The sequence below is a fragment of the Mirounga leonina genome, unplaced genomic scaffold, assembly GCF_011800145.1.
Source record: "Mirounga leonina isolate KUSES-001 unplaced genomic scaffold, KU_Mleo_1.0 Mir_169, whole genome shotgun sequence".
In the NCBI taxonomy this organism is placed as follows: Eukaryota; Metazoa; Chordata; class Mammalia; order Carnivora; family Phocidae; genus Mirounga; species Mirounga leonina.
The window spans coordinates 4,705,915-4,719,331 of NW_023270431.1; positions in this window are offsets into that span (position 1 = coordinate 4,705,915).

Consider the following 13,417-nt stretch of genomic DNA (forward strand, 5'->3'; position numbering starts at 1 on the left):
AAGGAAGGAAGGAAGGAAGGAAGGAAGGAAGGAAGGAAGGAAGGAAGGAAGGAAGGAAGGGAAAGAAAGAGACCAATGAATAGCAAGAGTTGTACTGTGTTAGCATATTTTTATGGCATATGGGAAAAGTAGTTGGGAGCCACATTAGTCTTCCCTAAAGCAGAACAATTGGCCCTTCCCTTTGCAAAGGTTTCCAGTGTGGGTTCCAGATTCTTCAAATCTCCTTTGGACATATCCCATGGCGTATCTTCATGCTATGTATTTTAAGTCTAGGTTTTCAAGCATTTTCCTAAGATCTCATTTGCATGACATACATTGACACACCCCAAATTTCAATCCAATTCTTATTGCACTCAAGATCTTTTTCCAATTCTTTGTAGTGTAAAATTTAAGATTACCCACTCATTTAAAAAAAAAAAAATTCGACGATATTTGTGTTAGATGATGAATACTTGATACCCACAAGGGGATATAAATGGGGGGAAAAAGACAAAATACAAAAACAGGAGAATTCTATTTTTGTATACAAAATTAATTTCTTGGTTTGTCTCTTTAGCATCTATTTGTAAGACATAGCTTTTCAAAAGATAGCCCCATGTTACCAACCATGTTGAATGCTAAATAATGTGGGTAAAAATGGGAGGTTTGTCTCTTATATGCACTCAACAGAACCCACAGTGGATAGATTTCAAATTTCCAGTGAATTCATCAGTTCCTTTGGGCATGTTGGTAGGCACTGGCTTTTTTTGTTGTTGCAGAGAAGACCTATTGCCATTTGCTTCCCGTGAGACTCCTCTGCATGTCACCATGTCTCTCACCATGCTGTGATTTTTCTCCTGGGCTTCAGCATGCCCTCCACTTTCTGCTTACTCACAACACTGAACATACCCAGGGTAGCTAGTCCAGAGGAAACTCAGTCTTCTCTTCTTTGCTCACCACGACCTGGTTGTGTTTCAGGAGTTTAATTCATTGTACTGGCAGCCAATCATGTAGCATTTAAAGGAAATGAATAATGGACATTATAAAATTGCAAACAGCTTGGGGTGCCTGGGTGTCTCAGACCGTTAAGCGTCTGCCTTCGGCTCTGGTCATGATCCCAGAGTCCTGGAATCGAGCTCCACATCAGGCTCCCTGCTCAGCAGGAAGCCTGCTTCTCCCTCTCCGTCTGCCTGCCGCTCCCCCTGCTTGTACTCTCTGTCAAATAAAAAATAAAAAAATCTTTAAAAAAGTAAAATAAAATAAAATTGCAAGCAGCTAATATGATTGGTCTAAAATACAGGCATTGACACTGGCCATTATTTTTGATCTTCAAAGCAACACTATTTCTATCCCCATTTCATGATGTGAAAAGGGAAATAAATGCAGGAAAGAAACCAGACCTACCTATGGTTACAAAGCAAGCAGCAGTCAGGAAAGCACAGGTCTTTTCTAGCTCGGTAAAATGCTCTTTCTAGCATGCGATATTGCCCATCAGAAACAGTCAATACTTGATCTTTAAACAGTGTTAAATTTATAGCATTTATCTGACCCTATGCATTAGTTCATAATTTCACGCATATCTTTCTCAGTACACTTTATGGGAGAAGTTACTTGCCAGCACACAGTGGTTTCTGGCTTCTCTTCACACTGGCTTCTGAACACAATTACAGTCTAAAGACTGACAAGTTTTCCAGTACTGGTATTCTTTTCTAAAATGAGTTCTACAGATCCTTTTTACGCATGGCTGAATGAAAGGAAATGGAAATAGGAGGTCACCATTCTTCATTCTCTTGTTCAATTTCAGGTCAGTATTTTCTGAGAGCCTACTATGTGTTACACTCCAGGATATTCATAAAATAGATATAATTTTAAGCTATGACTACTATAGAAAATAATTGATACCCCACCAACTCTGGCTGGCCTCAAACACCCTTCTACCTAGCGCTGGGGTTTTGCTATCTTTTTCCAAAAGGGAAGCTTGCTTAACATGTGCTGGGGCTCAGGTTTACTGATGTTAAATGCTTTGTAAATCCAATAAATATAGTTCAGAAGTTTTGACGTTGATCTTTTTATTCTTCTCTTATCTGGAAAGCGCAGAGATCATGAGCACTATGGCACGTGGGGTCGAAAGCACATTGCCTATCAGTTCCTGCATGTTTGAAGATGCAGTCTGTGGCAAAAAAAAAAAAAAAAAAAAAAGCTGGCTCAAGCGTTGCCAGTAAAATATAGACACAGGAGTCTTATGCCATGAGAATCAGCTTTTTGACCCATTTATCCTGACAATCTTGATAAAACAGATAGGACCACATGTTTCTATGTTAAGGAAAAACTGTGCAATCTTTGAGTAATGCCTTTAAGGATTGTGATGTATTATTTTATATTTTAGGAAGCTAACTAATAATAGAGGATAAATTGGCTAAAATAGAAATAACGAGTTAAGTTAGGATACTGTTGCGATAATCCAAACAAAAGAAAAATAAGACCCAGAAGTCTATAGAGGCATTGAGACACTGAATAGCTTTTAAAAAGAAAAAAAAAAAAAAAGGATTCAGAAGTTTTAGACACAGTAAAACCTTAAAATTTGGGAAAATAGTTCAAGTTTTCTCATTGAGAGTCTTAATGAAAACTGATGTTCTTAGCATAGATAACAAATATATGAAGACCAGTTTGGAAAGCAGTTATGTTTAGCTTCCAGAAAGATTAGATTGGGGTCACCTTGAAACATCTATATTGAGGGAGTAGTGCTCCAGAAGGAACAGGGATAATGATTTAGGGGTCAACAATGTTTCAACTAAATGAAAGTCATGGGCACACAGAGGGATAAGGCAAGATGTTGGCCTGAGATTGGAAACCTGAAGAAATACAACACTTGCAGAAGGAAGGCAGAGTCACTGGAGGATTTATGGAAACATTCTGATCGGCTTGGAAAAGGAGAGTGAGAGAAAAAGAACTGAAAAGAGATTTTTTTTTTTTTTTTATGTCAAATGCTGCCAAATTCATTTAAGGAAAAAAAAATCACTAAAAAGCAGGCTTTGAATTTTAAAACATTTAAAACTTAAAGACAGTTTAGAGTAATGGAAACACAATTCAGATTGCAGGGCACTGGGGAATGGAAGAAGGAAGTGGAAACCACTTGTAGGAAACTAATCTTTTAGGAAGCTAACCCCAAAGGCAACACAGGAATGAATATTTATTGCTATGAAATAAAGATTATTTGAATTGAAGAGTAAAAGATAAAATACAAAAATAAAAGCCATTGTAGTTATCAAATACTCTGATTCTTTTACTCTATATGTTCTAAACATGTTATAAAATTAGTAGAGAGTAGTTTTATAAAAGAAACTCCTACTTTGCAGAGGAAAATCTACACCTTGCTAAGTTAAGATATTTCGCCTGTCAGTTTTGAAGATTAAATTTGCAGAATTATTCAGGACAAGGGGGCAAATATAAACTAGAAATCACTCTAAATTTTATTTCTATAGTTTTTAGAAAAGCAGCAAATAGCAGGATACTGACACTACAAAGTGAAGGTAGGTATAGGTATCAAAACAATAATAGTTAAAATTGTTGAAATAAAGTAAAATTTAAATAGACATTGTTATGGCAAGATCTCCAGGGTTTATGTGGTTAGTTTTAGGAGGTATTTCTAGTTCTCGGTTTAATTAGATCAGTGTAAAATGTCATGGTCAGTACATCAAATATTACTTGGGATAAAATGAATTTCTATGGGTCTCTAAGAATAACTTGCACTTGTGGTTTTAACATTCACTATTATTTTAACAAGCAAAATAACATTTGTATTTTATCTATCTATACATACAGCCATAAATTTTGTAGTTATCTGACTACACTTTACTTTGCTTCTTTCCAAGGTAATAAATTTCACTCTAGACATACGGTCTCCAGCTAGAGAAAACTGTCCACACTTCTTTGTGGCCAGGTGGGGTCACTTGACTTCATTTCCCCAATTACAGTGAAAATTTTAAAAATTGTTTTCTAGGGGCGCCTGGGTGGCTCAGTCATTAAGCGTCTGCCTTCGGCTCAGGTCATGATCCCAGTGTCGTGGGATCGAGCCCCGCACTGGGCTCCCTGCTCCGCGGGAAGCCTGCTTCTCCCGCTCCCGCTCCCCCTGCTTGTGTTCCCTCTCTTGCTGTGTCTCTGTCAAATAAATAAAATCTTAAAAAAAAAAAAAAATGTTTTCTATTCCTTTGCATTCTTTTCCACTGCCACAAGATAGAATAGTGATGGGCTTAGGACACATTTTTTGTCGTGTTTTGCTTTTGAGGTGTATTTTCCATAGTATAAAATGTGTATTTTCAGTGGATAATTTTGACTAACTATATATATCTGTCATTCAAATTAACATATAGAATATTATTTCTAGTTTCCACGTGTCCCTTTTCCATTCATGTTGTGGCATGTACTGATACTTCATTTATTGTCATTGCTGAGTAGTAATCTTTTTTGTGACTATCCCATAATATATTAATCCATAATATTTTCCTCCATTCTCCTATTGATGGCAATGTGGGCTGTTTTCAGTTTGCAGCTACTATGAAAAGAGCTGTTATGGATACTCTTTTTAAAATTTTTGTGTGAACATATGTTTTCACTTTCTTCAAGTAAAACCTAGAATGGAATTACTACTGGGCTATAGAGACAGTGTATGTTTAACTTTTATTATAGAAACTTCCAGAACAATTTCTAGAGTGGTTGTACTATTTTATATTCCCACTAGTAATAGAATTGGACCAGATTTTTACCATGCAGATGAAGATAGCGCCCTAAGGGATGGGGAAGCAACTATATGGGAGAAAACTTGGTCCCTGAGCAGAGCAACGATTTCTACTATCTTTGATCACTTACCTCCTTTCTATTCCATTACAGTGAGATAAACACTGATATACTGAGGAGGAGAACAATGGGTTCAGTCTCTCCAGTGCAGGCACCAAGGAGGTGTACCTTTTCTGCAGAGAACTTATAAATAAATCTGACTAAAATCCAACGTGATTTTTTGGTCATCCTATGTTTAATTTCTTAAAAAATATCAGTGATAATGTTTTCCTTCATACCAGGCAGACCACTCATATGCTCTGCCCTTGGTGTGCCACTAAAATAAATGACTATCATGCCCAAGCCAGTCCACACTTTTAAAAATACTTATCTATTCTTGGTCTTTTTCTTGAAAATACCTAGATTTAAGATGTACATCCTCAGATTACTTTCTTAAAACCATACAAATATTGTACCAACATTTAATGTTACTAATTTAAAAAAAAAAATCAAAATTTAGAGTATATTCTTAAACATTTAAATTGTGAACTGCAACTTAGTCTATCACCTACTTTTTATATTATAGATCCAGAATAGGTTTTATAGAATGAACACCTTTATAGGAATTTAGAGATACCTTATCATTAAAAATAACAAGACCTGTATTGCATAGAAGTATTTTGTCTGACATCCTTAAGCAGTGGAGCCCACCCCAGCAACCCTTGCAGAGAGCCATTTCAGGGCTCATACAGTATGTAACCTCTCTGTAAGTCCTCTCTTAACCTGACTGAAGAAAGTGAAGTCAACACCCAAATCAAACATCATTCATAGCACTTTGCTTTCTTGAACAAGGACTTGGATGCTTGGCCTCCTTTAACACCTTTACTTCAACCTTACAAATGGACAGATCTTCACTTTTCTAGCTTCTTTTTTCTTTTTTCAACTTATTTTGTTTTAAAGATTTTAGTCATTTATTTGACAAGAGAGGGAACACAATCAAGGGGGAGTGGGAGAGGGAGAAGCAGGCTTCCCGCTGAGCAGGGAGCCCAATGAGGGCTCCATCCTAGGACCCCGGGATCATCACCCGAGCCGAAGGCAGACGCCCAACAAGCGAGCCACCCAGGCACCCCCTGGCTTCTTCTAAATGCAGTTCTTCTTCATGACAGAGTCACATCCACAGACTAGATTAGTGTACTCCCTCTATACTCACCAGGCATGATACAAATGATATGAATGGAAGAAAATAGGTATGAGAAAGTTCTCACAATTCCCTATAGATCTGTGTTGTCAGACTTTGTTATTTGGGGTATGTTTAATTACAGAGTAAAAATAATTTGCACAAAATACCTAAATGCCTCAAGAAATGTATTTGAATATATATCTTGTCCATGTTATACAAAGACCTTCAAGACTACACTTGTGGTTGGAAAAGTTTCATTTATAATTCATTGTAGAAATGGAACAAACATCATGGGAGACTGTGAGACATCTCAGCAAGAGGGTATAAAAAAGGACTTACAAGATTTGAGCTTGTTTTAGGTGATTCGGGGGAACTTCAAAGGATGGGGGGCTTTATCCTAGATTGGATGCTGTCATGAAGAAATATTTGGATATTTTTATAGATCTTACCTAGGAGCAAAGACTAAGCAAAGCTGAAGGAATAATTGGTAAAGCAGAAGTTGTTCACTAATACACAAAGATGGGGAGATGGTTGGTCATTTTTATGGTTTAAAGGTAACGTTTTTGCTGTTCAGACAGGATTATAGAGTCTTTTTTTTTTTTTTTTAAATTCCAGCCATCATAGTCACAGTGTGGCCTTGTTAGATACTGATGTTCTGAAGAACTGTTATGTTCAACAGGGCATCAGGGCCTATGACTGCCTTCTGTTTTGTCCTTCTGTTTTGGTTTCTTATATCTACAATGACTTTTGTCCTTCTATTTTGGTTTCCTATTGCTGCCATAACAAGTTATCACAGCATACAGGCATAATAAATTGTTTTATATACCTATAAATCAGAAGTCCAACATGAGTTAAAATTGGCTTTGTTTTAGGCATATCTGTTGGGCTGGAATGGGTGTTTATTCTAATTGTCGACCTCACTACATAGAACAAGTACTTTTCAGCCTCTGCTCCATTGAGTTAAAAAATTAAAGTTCCAAATATAATAATGTCCATGTCTGGAGTCTAAATTAGGTGTGGTCAACAACCAGATTACAACAACCAGATTACCAGATTACAACCAGTTAGGTGTTGGTCAAAATGTATCTTTGTGAACTGTCAAAATGTCAAAACCTAGGCTGGTTTAAAAAATTAAAGAGAATTACAGATACCCAGGTTTGGTACAAGCAATAAGTCAGTAAGTAATAGAATATCTAAAAACTAGAGGACATAGATTTTATTTTATTTTTTTTTCAAGATTTTATTGATTTATTTGACAGAGACAGACACAGCAAGAGAGGGAACACAAGCAGGGGGAGTGGGAGAGGGAGAAGCAGGCTTCCCACCGAGCAGGGAGCCCGATGCGGGGCTCGATCCCAGGACCCTGGGATCATGACCTGAGCCGAAGGCAGATGCTTAATGACTGAGCCACCCAGGCATCCCTAGAGGATGTAGAGTTTAAAGAGCAGGACAGATAGTTAAAGCCAACAGACTCAATGATCAATAAGGAGAGACACGACATTGATGAGCCTAGAGGAAAAGTTTCAGTACCAGGAAGGTACTGAAGGGCACCTGGGTGGCTCAGTCAGTTAAGCGTCTGCCTTCGGCTCAGGTGGTGATCCCAGGATCCTGGGATCAAGCCCCACATCTGGCTCCTTGCTCAGTGGGGAGCCTGCTTCTCCCTCTCCTTCTGCCTGCAGCTCCGCCTGCTTGTGCAGGCACTCTCTCTCTGTCAAATAAATAACAATTCTTTGAAAAAAAATAATAGAGATTAAGCTCTCTCCTGGTCCAGTGCCTGGCACATACAAACTATTTAACTATTCTAGAATGTAATATAATATATACTTTAGAGGAAAAACTTATTCTGAAATGCTACTAACCTGGGATATGAGGGTGAAATCAGATAAATGAGATCATCTGTGACCTGTAAACCATGGCTTATCATGCCAGAAAGAATAGCTAGAGACAAATGAAGACAAAGCACAAATGATATAAAATAACATCAATTTCTCTCAAGCTCAGTAGGAAAAGAGAATCTTGTCCCAGAAGATTGTTTTTATTGGGCTATTATTCTCTATTTTAGTTTGCATTTTTTGCTAAAAGGAAATGAAAAAATACATTAAAGTGACTTCCGGTTTCTGGTCTGGCATGTAAAGAGATTAGAAGTTGCCACTCCATCTTAACAAGTAAAAAGCTAAACAATTTTTTTTTTTTTAATCAACAACTCTTTTAAATCCATTAAAGAAGTGAAGTCACAGGGCAAACCGTTGCCCACAAAACTGGAGACAGGAAGATACAGAGAATCACAACTTAACCTGAGCATATGAAACCCACAAGCAGAAGCTTCTGTGGGAACCAGTGCTGGGGTAGGAAGACCGGAATAGTCATTGTCAAATTGCTGGTGGCTCAGTATAGACAAGTCTGAGAGCTAAAAACTCCAGGGGATCTAATCATTGGAGGACCCCCACAGTTCTGTTAAGTTTTACTCTTAGACTTCTACCAGGTTTCTATTTTTTGTTTGAAACAGTGAACATAAGTGAAAAATCCTCTTATGCTTCCGGCAGGGGGAAGGAAACAAGGAACCATTTAGAAATATGCCAGAGTACTTTGTTCTTCTTAACAAGGTCCGTACTCAGGAGAAACACTTTTACCAGAAACTAACTTGCTGGGGTTTATATGAACCTAACTGATCTGGAAGAAGGGAAATACCCTACTGCAGGGGGGCACAGGTTCATCAACCACTAATCAAGGATTATAGATGCTTTTCCTCCCCCCACATCTTACCACCACATTACTAAAGACTTATTTACTGTAGCTCCTTTTACACAGTATACCATTTCCACCTTTTAACAAAAAAATTCTAAGACATACTAAAAGGCAAAACAAAACAAAACAAAAACACAATAAAGCAATTTGAAGAGACAGGACAAGCATCAAAACCAGATCCAGGTATCACAGGGATGTTGGAATTATAAGACCAGGACTATGCGACTACTAGGATTCATACATTAAGGGCTCGGATAGGAAATGTAGAGATGGAAATTCTAAGAAAGAGTTAAAAAAGGAATGCTAGAAAACAAAATAAAAAGCAATAACAGGAATGACAAATGCCTTTGATAACCTCATTAGTAGACTGAATATGGCCAAGGAAACAATCTCTGAACTTGAGGATATGCCAATAAAAATTTCCAAGATCGAAAAGCAAAGCAGACTGCAAGGCAAACCAAACAAGAAAAATAGGACAGTATGTTCAAGGACTAGGAGACAACCACAAAAAGTGTAACATACACATAAGGAGGAGAAAAAAAGAAAAGGAACAGAGCAATATTTGAAGAAACAAAATAAAGGCTGATAATTTTCCCCAAATTAATGTCCAACACCAAAGCATGAACGCAGGATGCTCAGAGAACACCAAGCAAAATAAATGTCAACCCAACTACACCCAGGTGCATCATATTCAAACTGCAGAAAACCAAAGGTAAAGAAAAAATACCTTAAAGAAATAAGTAACTGACGCCAAACATTCTGCCCTTGGTTTTAGTAGAGTTCCCCACCTACTTTAATCTACCACTCTCTTCCTCAAAAGAAGTAGAAGAGATTTCTACTTGAGTCAATTCAATGCTTTGTATTTACCATTAGGCATCAGAGAACCTATTTCACAGGAAGAGTTCAGCAGTGAATTTTAAAATGAAACTAGCTTCGGATTCAAACACACCGAAATTTAACTTCTTGCTCAGCCTTTAACCACTTTGACATTAAAAAAATACCTAATTTTACTAAGGCTTAGTTTTGACCTCATAAAAATGATAGTAGTATGTATTTGGCAGGGTAATTATGAATATTAGAGATTACATATAAAAACTAGTGTAACTTCTACTTAGCAAAATTAGCTGCTCAGTAAATGATAGGTGCTATAATCGTGAGTAGTAGAAGGTCATATAGAAATAAAAAGAAACAGAATAAAAAATGTTTGCCTGGTGTGTTTTTGTTCTTTTTTCCCCCTAGCCATCTAATCCTACCTTAGTTCCATAAAACTCTTCGAAATAAAATCCTGTCATTCCAGACAATCTCAAAATGGCAGATATAACGTTGCAAACCCACCCCAGTTGGGGCTTTTTCCTACCCTTGATTTCTGTTAAGACCTACTTTCTCTCTAGGTTACAAAAACAACAGAATACTTTAGCCTTTCAAAAAAAATGACTAGCTAATCCAGTAAACCAAGGAATAAACATTAAGAAAACAAGAGAGAAAATTACAGAATTAAGAAAAGTCTTATCTCGGGTCAAAACTTGATTGCAAAACCTTCTTGGCCCCCAAGACGAGAAATTCCTCCTACCATTGGAAGCAGCCGTTTCTCCCTTGGCCTTCCTGAAGTTTTCAAGGTCTGTAGCTTCAAGGCAATATGTCTCAATCCCGGATGCACTTTAGAACCAGCTGGGGAGTTTTAAATAGACTTCTGTCTGGGCCCTGCCCTAAGTAATTTGGGGTTTAATTGGTCCCTAGTGGGGCCTTGGAAGCAACATTGTTTTTTAAAGCTGTCCAGGTAATATTAATGAGCCTTCAGGGCTCACATGATTTTCAGGCCAATCCCGCTGTTTATCTCAAGGCCCATCTTCTGTGCTTGGGGTCAGGATTCACTTCCCCTATTGCTGCCACATTTCCCTCTTGGGATTTACTCTGGTTTCCTGATGCTAGTTTCCTTACTAAGTTGCTTCCGAATTATTTCTCCCTTTGGTTGTAAGTCAAGACAATCAATGCATCAGTTTATTCCTCAATTATCCACTGACTCTTGGCATCTGGAAATGGCTTCGTTGGCCTGCCCGACTCTGCACAGGTGTAAACTATGCATTTTTAAATGTTGATTGTTTCTGAAAGATCAGGTAGCTTTGAAATACAGGGTAAAGTGTGCACCCCTCTTACACGGGAGACATATTTCAAGCATCGTGCATATACAGGCACTTAGGAAAGGCCTGCTAAACCAGATTGGCTTCTTTGCCTAATTTTTCCTACTGTGCTGAATTTTTGTGGCTGTGGAGTCCAGCTTACCAGTGCCAGAACAAATTACCTCTCCGCAACATTCTTCACATGTCCCGTTCATACTTTAGCATGAAAATGTCATACCGTATTTTCTTATTCTTTAGTTACAGATTAGATCTTTTAAAAAATTAAGACACGTAAGTTCACGTATTCACTTACCAAATTCCTTTGTTCCTAAGAGCTGATCCTTTTTAGGTTTCACGGTAAGCCCAATATTATGGCCACCACTTTCCTTGTGCAGAAATAGCTAAAGGACTTTTACCCAGAATGAAAGCTGGTTGCCTATGAAATAAAAAAGGGTAGCCTTTATTCAAAAACAATTCGTCATTTTTAATTGTAAATCTGTCATCTTAAGATCACTTTTGGATTAAGTCCTTACTTGGCACTTCATAAAAATAATATTCATATGTGCCTGAGATTTTTCTGCCCTAACGCTTACACTATCTCTCCCCTTGCTCTGTTTGCAAGTTCACTACAGCATAAACACAAAATTCACATTTGAGAAACACTGTGAGAAAAGTCCTAAGAGTCACTACGGATGAAAATTTAGCTCTCCAGTGTGTACTTATTTTGCGATCTGCCTGTGAATAACATCCCCAGCCATTTGTCACAAGGTGGTGCATGGTTTCTCCTATGCACAATCTATTAATTTAGGAAACAGTATTGTCAGTACAGAAATATGATTACTAAAAAACCATCTTGTGAAAATCAGAACTGAGTGGCATAATAGAAATTTCAATAGCATCATCCTCAATTTGTTTCTTTCTTTATATATACTAAAATTTTAATAATTAGCTTTTTTGGTCATGTATTCTACCTTTTTTTTCCTAATCCGCTCTGACCCTCGATTTCCATGATATTTAAATTATCTTTAGCTGATAAATATCACAATTTGAGGCTCCTCTTGTCTCACAGGACACTCTAAGGACAGGCATCCTGAACTTTAGTAAATTATTGGTTACAGTCATTCAAAGAGATTTGTAGACAGAAGTCCTTACAAAGCTTTGAACGTTAAAAAGCATCTTTGCCTATCTATATTTATATTCGTGCATATGGAATTATAATGGTTTAGAGCCAAAAGGTGACTTTTTTGCTCATTAAATTTCTTTCAGCAAACGACAACACTCTAGGTGTCTTTTAATTCTGCTCCCTGCGAATATAAAATGCTTTTTCTTTTCTCCGAATGAAAAAGTGGCAATAACTGGTAGCTGGTATCTATGCAATTCTAATGATCCGCCCTTACCTCCTGCTCCCTCAATGCCACGACCCCCACCAAACACACAGACACACAGACACACCACATGCACACACACACACACACACGACACACACACACAATACAGATGAGGGTAATATACAGGCAGTCTCTGTTGACATAAATTAACCACCTAGGAATAGCTATCACAGCCGGGTGGCCCAATGGACATGGGGACTTCCTTCTCTCTACCACTGCCTTGTAGATTCTCCCTCCTTTTCCCCTACCTTTGCCATAGCCTATTCCTGTGCCTCAGTTTTCTCTCAACTCTTAGCTCCGCACAATCTCCCAAACCTGGGCCCTGTCCCAGCCCTGCTCGCAATATGGCTCCTTACCCCAGAGTGGCCCTAGGCGATTCTTACAAGAGCCTGGGTCTAGTTTCCCTACACCAACCTAGACAAACCTGTTCTTGCCCTTATTATATCCACCCCTTGGCTGACACGTGGTGCCCATGAATTGGGTCTGGATAGTTAACAGATCCCAGGAGAGGAACATCAGTGGTGGGAAAGAAAGGCAAAAAAGATAGCTGGCAATAAAAGTAACCTGTAGGAGAGGATTTATTTTTTCATTATTGTTTATAGTCCAAACCTCCAATAATCTTAAAAAGGATTTTTATGCTACATTTGAAGATGAGCAAGTGTTGGAAAAACTTAATTATATTTATAGTCCATAGATTGGGTGGGGGTGGCGGGTGGGAGGAGGAAGCCCAGATAAAAGTTACAGGACATCAAAACAGAGAAACCAACTCTTGAGTTCAGTTGAAGAGGGAAGGTCACCAGGAACAAGTCATAGGCTGAGAGGCACTTAAAAAACAGTGCTGCTCCCCAGACCTCTTGCCCTCCCATCTCAAGTCTGCAGTGCCTTTGATACCAGTCTTGAGCATCTAGCAGTAGTCTTAGTTCTGCCAGAAACCCGTCTTGGGAGCCTGGAGCCGGAACTCTAAATTATTAGATGTGATAACACAGATCCAACACATTAGAGTAAAATGTGTTGCTAGACAACTAAACTAGTTGATTTTTGTCCCTCTTATGATGATTGTCTTTTATGGGAATTTGAGTAGGATATTATCCTTTAAGAACACTGTGACTTAAATTAGCTTCTGCAAACCTGCATTTTTTTTTTTCATTTAGCCGATCCTCCGAAACCCCAGGTTTGAAGATCTCTGCAATGCAGAGAATTCCATTTTATTTTCCATAGAAAGAAGAATGTAACCA